This window comes from Lycium ferocissimum, chromosome 3 (assembly GCF_029784015.1).
Source record: "Lycium ferocissimum isolate CSIRO_LF1 chromosome 3, AGI_CSIRO_Lferr_CH_V1, whole genome shotgun sequence".
Taxonomy (NCBI): Eukaryota; Viridiplantae; Streptophyta; class Magnoliopsida; order Solanales; family Solanaceae; genus Lycium; species Lycium ferocissimum.
In genome coordinates, this window is record NC_081344.1 from 18,990,212 (window position 1) to 19,002,487 (window position 12,276).

The following is a 12,276-nucleotide window of genomic DNA, read 5'->3' on the forward strand; positions in this document are numbered from 1 at the left end:
TCTTGGTTTCCTTACGGAAATAGAGCTGTTAAATAGTTATAGAATGATTTTGTTGGTAGAAATATGAGATAAGCACCATATGGGGTGTTTATGAAGTATTTAGGTATTGAGAATATTATGGTTGATGTTGGTATTGTTGTTGTTGTGTTGGTTGCTGAATTGAGATTTCGAGCTAGGCATATAAACAGGGGAGGTGCTGCCCGAATTTCGGCAGGTTCTAGAAAGAGTTAATTTAGAGGCTGAAGATAGGCACTTGATAACGAGCCTAACAATAGTATGAATTCCGTTGATTGTAGATTTGCGAGTTCGAAAAGTAGGAGTTGGGTGAATAGATAAGCTTCAAGGTATGTTAAGGCTTGTTCCTTTCTTTCAAAGGCATGATTCCTATGTTATGATTCCATAAATGTTTCCATAACCTCCTTGTTTTCAAAATCTAGAAGTTCATGATTCTTAAAGCTTCTCGTGATGTCAAGGACGAGAATGATTCTATGATGATTACAACGATAATGGTGATTTTATGTTTAAAGGTTCCAAGTTTATGATTTCAATGTTATTATGAGAATGTTGAGTTATTTCACGATTTTCTCGATTTTATTCATAGTTGTTGATCTCACCTTGTAACCATTGTTCCTTCAAGGTGAGATAGAGCGATGATGATTATTCCATAATATAATTAGAGGTTACCGACCTTATGTCACTCCGATAGAGTTGTAGCCTTCATATGAGCTTTCAAGCATGTTATTTACATTATGTATATGAACATATGATATTTATGAATCAGGCCGTACGTTCTCTGGCACTAACATATGATATTTATGGATCGGGTTGTAACACCTCGTATCTTAGAACTCATGTTAGACTCGTAACGTTAGAGTTTTAGAGAAAAATTTGAAAGTTTGTACGTATTACGAAAGTGGTTGACCAGCCTACTTCGGGCACCCGTAACTCCTTGATTAGTTGATAATTTGAGAAAACTTAAAACACTAAAGTTGTAGCTCTTTGGAATATCTTTCCAACGGTATCTTATGGAGCTCAAACGGATCCTTGTGCTAAGAGTTATGCCTGTTTTACTATCCTTTGGTTGGAGCAGAATTTTCAGATTTTGGGTTACGTTTTTAGCCTTTTCCTACTCGAATTGGGACTCCTTATTTTATTATTGTATGAAGTAAAAACGTCTCTAACACTATTCTAAACCCTAAGACACTATTCTTTGTCTCTCTACCTCCATCCCTAAAGAACCTAGACACTTCAATCTTGCAAGAAACTCATTCTTGCAATAAAAAAAAATCAAGAAACCTTCAAGAATTTGGTTTGACAATCTAGTTTCCTAAGGTTTCCTCCAAAGTAAATATTTTAATCAAGAACCTTTGTATTCTGCAAGATTTATCATTTATAAAGACTAGAATAAATCCATCGATCCCGTTACCCTATAAAAATCAAGAGTTGTAAAAAGTTGGAGAAAACTCTAGTATTTTTCTGTTGAGTTTCATTCCGACCAGCCATATTAATTTGGTGTTTACCAATAATCTAACCGTTGGATCAAGCCCAAATTTTAACTGACTGTTCATAACACATAAGTCTAAAATATGGACGGTGAAGATTGGATTTGGAGGTCCGGAGCAGTACCCTTTGAGCCACGAGCAGTAGCTACGAAAATCAGTAAAAATCCTCTCAAGGTTTCCAAATTCAAAGCTTTTGGAATTCTTCTTCAAAGATTCAGACTTTTCTTCAAGTTTTGGAGCGATTAAGGTATGTAGAGTTACTATCTACATGTGGGAACATCATTGTTCTTCCCCACGCCTCATAATTCATAAATTATGATTCTCTGCGAAAACTAGGGTTTCTATACCATGCTCATGATAACCCTGGTCCATATCCATGATTATAGTATGTATGAATTGTTATGTTTCCATCATTGAGTTCTTAATATTTCTTTATGATTATTAAGAATCTGTCCGTAATCTATGAAAAACCCATATATCTCACTCCATGGGTTCATGCATGCTAGTTTATGATATATTATGCTATTTTCAAGAAAATAATACATGTTTTACAAATTCATGCAAGCAAGCTATAATTCATCATATCCATGTACAAGCAAGTTATATTCATAAAAACCATGGGCAGCAAGTGCCACTTATTTTACATGTTCAAGTTTTTTTTTTGGGATTTGCTTAGTTAGAAGGCTCGGATAACTTTGAAACTACGTAGCCACCGTAGGATAAGGGTTGTCGACAACGAGGCAACACCTTCATTATGCAGTTTGGATCCTTACATGCTTATTATTACTTAAATCTCATATCCCTGGCAAGGTGTAAGTGTTCTGCTGGCAGGACGCAAGTACCAGATCATGTTGTCGGTTATACTATAGCACTCCCCACGTTACAAGCAGTTATATATACATGTATTTCCATTGATTTACTGTTTTCAGACTTTACTTATATGTATTCATGTTCATGTTCATGTCCAGGTTTTCAGTTTCACTTCTTATCATGTTATTCCATGTCCCGTGTTATTTCTTTCAGTTGCTTTACATACCGGACATTGATGTCTTTGACGTCCCTTTTTATTACCTGGGGGCCTGCATTTCACGATGCAGGTATTGATTGATAGGACAACAGATTTGCTCGTTAGGACATTGCTCGTATCAGCTTTTGGTGAGCCCCATATCATTCGGGATTGTGTCTTTACTTCTATTTATGTTAGTTATGCATTTAAGGTATGCCGAGGGCCTTGTCCCGGTGAACAGTTTAGCAGACAGATTCGTGTCAGAGGTTTCATAGACTAGTCAGTTGTCATGTTCAGTTGAGTTGGCCTTAATGGCTACATTACCATAATTCCGCATTCATGATATAATAATAATAATAATATTTTCAGACTTATGATTATTGAACTCCATGTTTTCACAATTCATGCATGTTTACTTTATATTCCGCATCGGTTCATGTCCCGTAGACTCGACAAGTCATGTGGTTCGCTCGGTAACATGCGGCGAGGCACCGAGTGCGTGTTACGCCCAGGCCATGGTTCGGGGCGTGACACGAGCCGTACCGTTCAAATCGGCACTAACATATGATATTTATGGATCGGGGTACACGTTTGCACTAACATATGATATTTATGGATCGGGTCGTACGTTCGCACTAACATATAATATTTATGGATCGGTCGTACATTCCTAGGCACTAACATATGGATTGGACTACACGTTCCGCAGCACTATACTTATGGATCGGGCTGTACGTTCCACAACACTAACATTTAAGGATCGGGTTGCACGTTCCGCAACACTAATACTTATATTATATGTGTATGTATATATATGTGTGCTTGCGTACATATGATTTTAAGATGTATTATCCTCCTATTCCATGTTACTTTTCATATCTATTATGTGTTATTCATGCCTTCCATACTCGGTACATTATTCGTGCGACCCCTTTCTTCGGGGGTTGCGTTTCATGCCCGCGGTACGACGCTCTTGGTGATCCTCCAGGTCTAGGACTCTGCTCGACCTTCTATGGGGAGCTATTGTTCCGGAGCTTAACTCATTTTAGTACAGATCCTTTTGATATAGACTTATGATTCGGGGGTACGGCGGGGCCCTCTTCCATCATGCTTCACTGTGATACTCTTAGAGGTCTGTAGACATGTGTGGGTTGTATATATGTTTTAGGCAGCTATAACGACATAGTTCGTTTTGGATATCCCCGTATATAGTGACAGCCTTGTTGGCTTGCATATTTTGTTATGTCTTGGTTAGTACTTGTGACTCCTCGGGAACTTTTTTTTTCAGTTCATTCACAGTAAATGACATTATGAGTCCACGGCATGTAAAAGATGTTTTTTTACAAATTTTCATGTTGTGTTTAGTATTAGTTTGATTATATCTAGCAGGTTCGTATATGAGTGTCCATCTCAGGCACTAGTCATGGCCCATCGGTTTGGGTCGTGACACCTAACTCTCTTGATCGAGTCCGTATTATTATAGAAAGGAAGCTAATATTTGCATTAAAGGCCTACCTATGGGTAAAAATAGGCAACTGGTGGGCTTAGGTAGGCCCACCAGCCTAACTCTCCATCATTTTCATTTTTATCCATCATGTGTAATTTATTTGTAAAAACACTTGTATGATTATTGAAAACCCCTATGGATATAGAATTTAGAAAAAACGCATAGTAATTTAGGAAAGTCACCGATTTTCTAAATCCGGTTAATAATCATCCTTTAACTTGATAAGAATTGTTCTTTTTCAAAGGTCACTATAAGTATAACAAGGAAAAATGAAACCTTTTTTAAGTAAATGGGTTTTCAATGGGTGTTGATTCTCTCTTTTAAAAACATTAAGTGATGGTTCTAGATTGTAAAGTTGTTTGAAAATCTCACTTCAATTGGAAAGGAATTTCGAGATTGTTGTAAAAACTGACTAAAAAACAATTTTTTGCAAGTTCTTTCCTTAATGAACTTTTAAACATGTTTGGATTTAGAGAACATATGTTGAAACAAGTGTTGGATTTGGATTGCTGGGAATTTGAAATTGAACATATTTTCTGAGAAAAGAGAAGTCTTTTGGAAGCTTCAAAAAAATATTGATACTGGAAAAAAAAATGAGCAAATATCATGTGTGTCACGACCCAAATCATGGATCATGCGGGCACCCACACTAACCCTCACAAGTGTGCGAACCCTTCGGATAACTACCTTAATTTGATACAACATGCGGAATAAATTTTGTTATTATAAGAAATTAAAAGGGTCTAGACTCATTTTTTTTTGTTGAGGTTTACAATTTGAATAATTATGAGACTCAAGCTGATACGACTTCAACGTTGAAGGATAGAGAACAACGAGAAATCTAAGGAGAGACTGCGGTTGCAATAGCTCACCCAAACGTCTTTGACGAATGCCTCGAAACGTGTCCATCGTGAGACTCCGAACATCACACAAAAATAAGTCTACACTCCGTAAGGAGTGTAGCAATAATACTATGGCTACAACACAAGGCTCGTAGGTATCATAGGCCGACAATGGTTAGTTCACGCATATAAACAAGAAGCAACTAACAAGTAAGCGGATAAGTAATCAAAACACGGTACACATCTAGCACGAGAAAGTCTTGCATTAACGATAGTCACGGGGATCTCAATATCTCGGATTATAAGCCTAGGAGAATTCTATAAACCTCGATTCCATCGACCTTTAAAATAAATACTCACAAACAACAACTCGGTAATTCACAAATCAAGAATCAATCGGACAAGAATGTGCCATGCAATGACATGAATGACCATTCAAATGGAGTGCTATACAATGCAATGTCGTGCTATGTAAATGTTATGCAATGAAAGAGTCACCTCCTCACACTCCACTCCGTACACACATGCTATGGCAATGCCTCATAGTCATGACCCATGGGGGACCCGCGAAGTCCATGTACCACTCGCTCCAGGAATATAACCTCGGATCACGAGTCACACTCTCACGATCCCGGCAAAGACCTCGGGCATCGGCACTCCATCGTTCCGGCAAGAAACCTCGGGCAACAAACACTCACAATCTCGGAGAAATGAGTCTCTTGTCACTCTCGATGAAAACCTCGTGAGTCTCTCCGTCACTCTCAATCTCCGCAAAAACCCCGGAGTCTCTCAATCACTCTCCTCACCATTATAACAACATAAGAGTAATATGAAAGCATGTAAATGCATGATGTCGTCCTCGATTATATCACCAATATGCAATAAACAAGTATAAGTCATATTATTGCCCACGGCTCAATCATCAATATTACCCTTTCCTTTCATAAGGTGAGGGAGCTAGTATGTGATAAAGATACAACTAGGTGATAATTACATCACATAGCACATAGAATATGGGATGCATGCCTCGCATGGAATCAACCTCAATAATCACCGCAATCATAGGTTCCATAGATTCATACTAGGAATTCAATTCAATATTCGATTCTCGATTAATAACCTTCCTCTTCCATATGACCGGTGGGAGAACAAGAGAGAGAATTATATCAAATACATGAAATCACAATACAATGACGGCTCACATAACAATATCGTAATAATGGCGACGAGCCCACATAACCATTCAATAATGGCGACAAGCCCACATAAATGATAGATCACAATAATGGCGACAAGCCCACATAACACCCGGTAATACCAACCTAGATGGAATTTACCTCCACACCATGCCGAAGGCCTATCATGCTTTCCCGTCAATCACTACTATTTACATACGTTTCGCTAACCGGAGTCTAGACATAAAGTAAACCGTAACCTACCTCGATACCGAAGGGTGTCACGAACTTTCACGCAAAGCTTTTTCCACACGAAGTGCTTCCGATCGGACGAGGTCTTTAGTGCTTATTCGTCACACAATATGTACGCTACCCAATAATACTTTAACCTATATTAAGACGCCAACAACTATGGTTAAGCTACGTGAGATTCAAACGTATTCTAACGTTAGTAACTCCTTTCTAGATGTTTAGGCGATGTTTTCTCTTGTATCTAAACCAACCACATACTACCAATACAACATCAATAATTATGTGTTCAATACCAATCCGGACAGCCCACACAATATTCTAAACGACACACATTCATAACATGCAATAACGATTCACATACGGCTTCGACATTCTCAAGTTAATTTTATTAGTTTGTAGCCTTAACGTTTGTATGTAACAACTTATAACAACCCATCCAACATACAATATGATGTATCCTCTTAACTTATAATTATTCTTTCCAACTTAATGAAAACACAAGTCCAAAACAGTCCACTACCACAACATGTCCAAAACGATCTCTAACCGAACAACATAACGATGTTGAATTCTTGCAAACGTTTACGAACATACTAAGCCAACCACATGCTATTTTTATACATCATTTCATGTCTTCTTTTCATATAATTTCAGCAAGTTATGACCAGCTATCCACAAGACAAGTACAACATCAATTCATACGCAACTACGCTATATCGTCATTTCTATAATCCTTACAACAATTCTCAAATGACTTTAGTTTCAACTCCCAACCATTAAACACCTTCATTTCCATCATAAAATTCATGATAATAACAATCAAAATATCAAGTAAAAACAGTTCACTAACTTCTTCTCAAAACAGTCCACACACGGCTACACCATGCTTCAACATCTCTCACATAAAATCATAGATTCAACCATTTTCATACTAACATAACTTCACCTTTAACCTTCCAATTCTTTTCATTCTTTTTACCATGAGATCTATGATAGTAACAACCATATTCATTAAAGAAAATCAGTCCATTAATTCCACCAAAACAGTCCCTACGGCCAACTAACATTCCAACACCAACTTTCATGATTTTATGCATGCGATTCATGTTCGTCAAGTTACAACCATACTTCAACATCAACACATATAACCCCATAACTACTATCATGTTCCAACATCAACACACCTTATTTCATGCATACAACTTATATTCACACATCTCATCACCCTTAATACATGAAAAGAAAAGTTAGATCTTACCTTGACAACTTGACTTCTCTACTTGGCTAGTTGGTGACTTGAGATGGAAATGGTTCTTGTTGCTCCAAAGACTATCTTCACGTTTTAGGGACCTTCTAAAGGGTTGAAACACCTTGGAAAATAATTTTTGGATCAAGACTCAAAGGGCTCAAAAATCAGCCCCTTGGCCGAAAGCTTCCTCTCTCCTCTCTAGGTTTTCTTTCTTTGTTGTGTAGTTGAAATGAATGTAATGGCTGATTCTTAGTCATTATTTGTTTCAACTTTGATGCCTACAAGTTGGTCACATGCTCCACTTATGGCATGAGTCACTCCATTAACTTTACACTTAAAATTCCATTTTTTCTACAACTTTAGGCCAAGTGTGGCCAAGCCTCACCTTCTTGTTTCTCCTTTCTTCTTTCTTTTCAATTGTTTACAAGACAATTGTATGTGTGGTGAATGATTCATACACCATCCTTTGTCCATTGTAATTATGCCAAGATGAATGAGCAATATTTAATGTGAAATGATCCCTCCACCATGTTGTGTCTTCCTAAAATAATGTATACTTTCATAAAGTAGTAGATGCTTAAATATTCAAATGCATGCTTCACATGGATGCCTTATTTTCAGTCACTTGGCTGAATTCCACCCTCCTTTCTTTCAATTTGGTTGTCCACAATATAATGTAAGTGTAGTGGATGAATCACATTTAAATGTATATTTGTATGTCTCCCATAGTAGTCTTATTTAAGATGACTTTGAGTCATCTTTTGGACATGGCATGGTAATGTTCATATTGGCTCATTGTTGCCACTAATTTTAACTTAACACCACGATTAAGTAGTTCCTAATTTCCATTAATGCTTCTATACCAAACAAAATTTGTAGATAAATTGTGACTTCAAACGAAATCGGAAGTTAAAGTCTCTACTTTGTATCTTGAGATAGTCTTAATACTCGGCCCGACTTGAATCATCCATATCTCCTTACCCCGATATCATGCATTTTGACGAGATGTTTGTTGCGTTGCAAACTAGACTCGATGAACTTAATTTTAGGCTTTTGAAACACCTTAAAACTCCTCATATACTAGGAGATATGCCTCCTACAATATAGGCTAAAATCGGGTCCGAGATTTTACCGAAATTTTTCCGATTCATTTCGTTTAACTTCTAATCCTCTTCCAACCTCATGTAACCTCTTATACATACATATACACACAGTCATTTACATCCATAACAATTCATATACATGTCTCGAAGGGTCCGTAGAATCACAATAACCATAAGTAGAACTCACAAAGCTTCGACGAAACTCCAATCGAAAAAGTATATTCCTATCTTTTTGTCCATCTTCTATATCATTACTAATAATCTCAAATACTTTAAAAGGTCACTCACATTACCTCATATACATACTCATAACGCGATTTCAAATCCTTTAGGTTACTGTGTCACCTCGAGATACTTAAGACAACCATATTTATAACGATATTCTTACTAACTCGATTAACTTTCCTTGAACCTTCTTAACTCATTCTTTCTTGTTTTAATACAAGTAGCACGGATTATTATGGAGTGTGACATTCTCCTCCTCCTTTAGAACATTCGTCCCGCATGTCAAATGAGGACTAAAACTCGTCAATTAAATAACGAATCACCGTTATCGCGTACTATAGACAAGAAGATTTGACCACGAAAAGGGTGTTTTAGGAATATTATGCCTAAAAGTGCTAAACGACCAAATGGGTCGTTACAATGTGGGACCAAATTTGAGTTGGGTTCTGCATGTGGACTGTAGACTAACCTCATGGGCTTCAATGACATTAAAAAAATAGACTTAAATATAACTTGTATTTTCTTATACATATACGCATACAAATCGGAGATATACTCCATATTATGTATATATGTATGTATATATGTATGTATATATATGTATGTATGTATAAAAACCCGTAGGTACTAAACCCATTTTGTTAGGGCTAGAATAGTAGTTACCCTATTCGGGAGAAATCCCGAGTGTATCCTAGCCCGGCAACAAAGTGAGTTGAACACTTACGTGAATTTTTTAAACCAAAACCCCTTTTTATAAGGGGACTTTTTACCGAATTTTTTTCTTGAAATTATGATATGAATAAAAATGACATTTTGCGGAAAACTAAATACATTTAAGCAAATAGGTATATTAATCACACATTGAAGCTCGTAGGTCAACCATATTCTACGGATGTTTAATACGAGGGTGCGTAAAACCTTCCCTAGAGGATCACAAGAATCCTTACCTCAAACTTTAGTCCAAAAGATTTTTTTTTTTGTTTAAAAAAAAAAAAATTAAACCCAGTTTTCCTAGTTTTCCATAAATAAATTAGGTGGCGACTCTAAAAAAATACTAAAATCCAATTAGAGCACCAACAAACTTGTAGTAACTTTTATGCCTTAACCCGCGTAAAAACGAACCGTAACAATTGTTAAGTAACTTAATGATTAAAATTAATAAAACATACTTTAAAATTTGTGCAACCGCTAAGAATTTCTTGAATTTGTCAACCCAATCATTAATAATAGGGGAAAATAGGTACTACCTTCATCTCTAATTTAAGTGTCTTATTTTGACTAAGTACAAAGTTTAAGAATAAAAGGGGACTTTTGAATCTTGTGGTCCTAAATTAAATATGTGCATAATGTACTAAAATGTCCTTTGAATCTTGTGGTTTTAAATTTGCCATGTAGGATGTTTGAATTGTCAACTTACTAAATGTAGAGAGAGACACTCTTTTTAGGGACAGACCAAAAAGAAAAATCAGATACTTAAATTGAGACGGAGGGAGTATGAAATAGTGAATTGTGTCTTGATTTTCTAAACTGGACAAATAAAATGGACAACTATTTTTAATATACAGGACAAATAAAAATGAATGGAGGGAGTAATTATTATGACTTATAGTTCTCTATTTTTTATGTAGTTTACAAATATGTAAATCTTATTATTTTAAAAATAAAAAAAAAAAAAACTTAAAATCTCATATTTAAATTCACGTTTAAACTTAAAAAATCTAACTCTCAACATCCGAAAGACACGTAAAATTGGAGAGAGGAGTACTGAAGAATTAAATCAAACACACAGTTTACAGGATCATTTAATTCGTCTCACCAGTCAAATAGTCCAATCACATGTTTATGAAACACGAACTACACCGAGATAGCCACAATTTATATAGAGTACCTGTTACAAAAGTGTTCTTGCTTTCGGAAAGAATCTTCAATAGAATCATCTTGCAAGAACTTGAGAATTAGAGAAGGAGAAGAATTTTCTTTTGTTTGGAAGGAGAAGAAGATTTCAGAGGCGTGTGTTTTCTATAGACAACGCTTCTTCTTTTAAGAGGCTGAAAAAAACACTAACATTTAGGATTCCCTAAACTGTTGTGTCCTCTTTTAATTATTAACTAATTAATTAATTAATATATAACTAATTATATATTATCTTTGCTCCTTAATATCATTCCAGGTTGACCCACATGGGTGACCCGGCCCAATTTCCTTCAAGCACAAAACATGACCCGGGTAAATCATTCTATTAGCTTAGTATTGCCGGTAAATAGTTAATTGCCAGACGTATATGCTCTCGGTGGTAATTAGAAGGAATTGCCACTAAAAATTATGGAGGAAGCCAATTTTGTATCTTTATTATCTATCCCTCCAATTTTTTGTTTCCTTCAATATTCCTTTACCATAAAAAAATAATACTTTCTTCGTCTCAATTTGAGGGTCTTTGGATTGGCTTTTAATTTGGTCAAAATAACTTTCAAGCTCTTTTTAGCTTTTTCAGTGTTTAGTAATATTGAAAAAGTGCTTAAAATAAGTCAAAAATTGCTTAAAATAAGCTAAATATCAATAAATTGGGCAACTCCAACTTATTGCTTTTGCGCTTTTAAGCTACTTCCTCCGTCCCATAATAAGTGTCACTTTAGCAAAAAAAAATTGTCCCATAATAAGTGTCATCTTAGGAAACCAAGACATAAATTGACTAGTTTTTTTCAATTCTTACCTTAGACAATAAAGTAATCTCTAAATGATGATTGGAAAAGCCACATAGTAATTTGGTATTGTTGGATTTCCAATGTCAAAAGGTTTACTTCTTGTGTATGCTCTAATCAAAAGGTAAAAGTAATTTATTTTTATTATATAGGGGTAATTTAATAAACTTCACATTGCATTATTAGTTTCTTAATATGCGTGTTTTTTATAAGGTGACACTTATTATGGGACGGAGAGAGTATTTTGGTTTGACCAATACATTTACGATTGTATCCTTTCTAACTATTCGCAATTCCAACATTACCCTGAATTATAAAAGCCCTAGACCTAACATTCTATTTCTTTCCTTTCTTTTTTCTTCACCTCTCTAGTATCATATATCTTCCTTTTCTCCATCTCTGCCAACCTTTTCTGCGTTTTTTCTCTGCGTCTTTTTGTTTATCCGGAAGCATGCATGAGAAAATTGAACAAGGTTTATTCTTTAGGTCTAAAAATAAAGTCCTAGTATCAAATTTTGAATACAGAAGTTAACAACAGCCAATGCTCATTCTCTTTTTCTTTTTCTGGTTAAGAAATTTGAGCATCTGTCTAAGAAAAAGTGGCAGCAAAGAGTTTATATGTCAACCAAAGTTTAATTTAAGTAAAGGATGAAGTGTTATAATTTCCATTAATTCGTTTAACGACAGATAGAAATTTAAGTATAAATTTATAAACT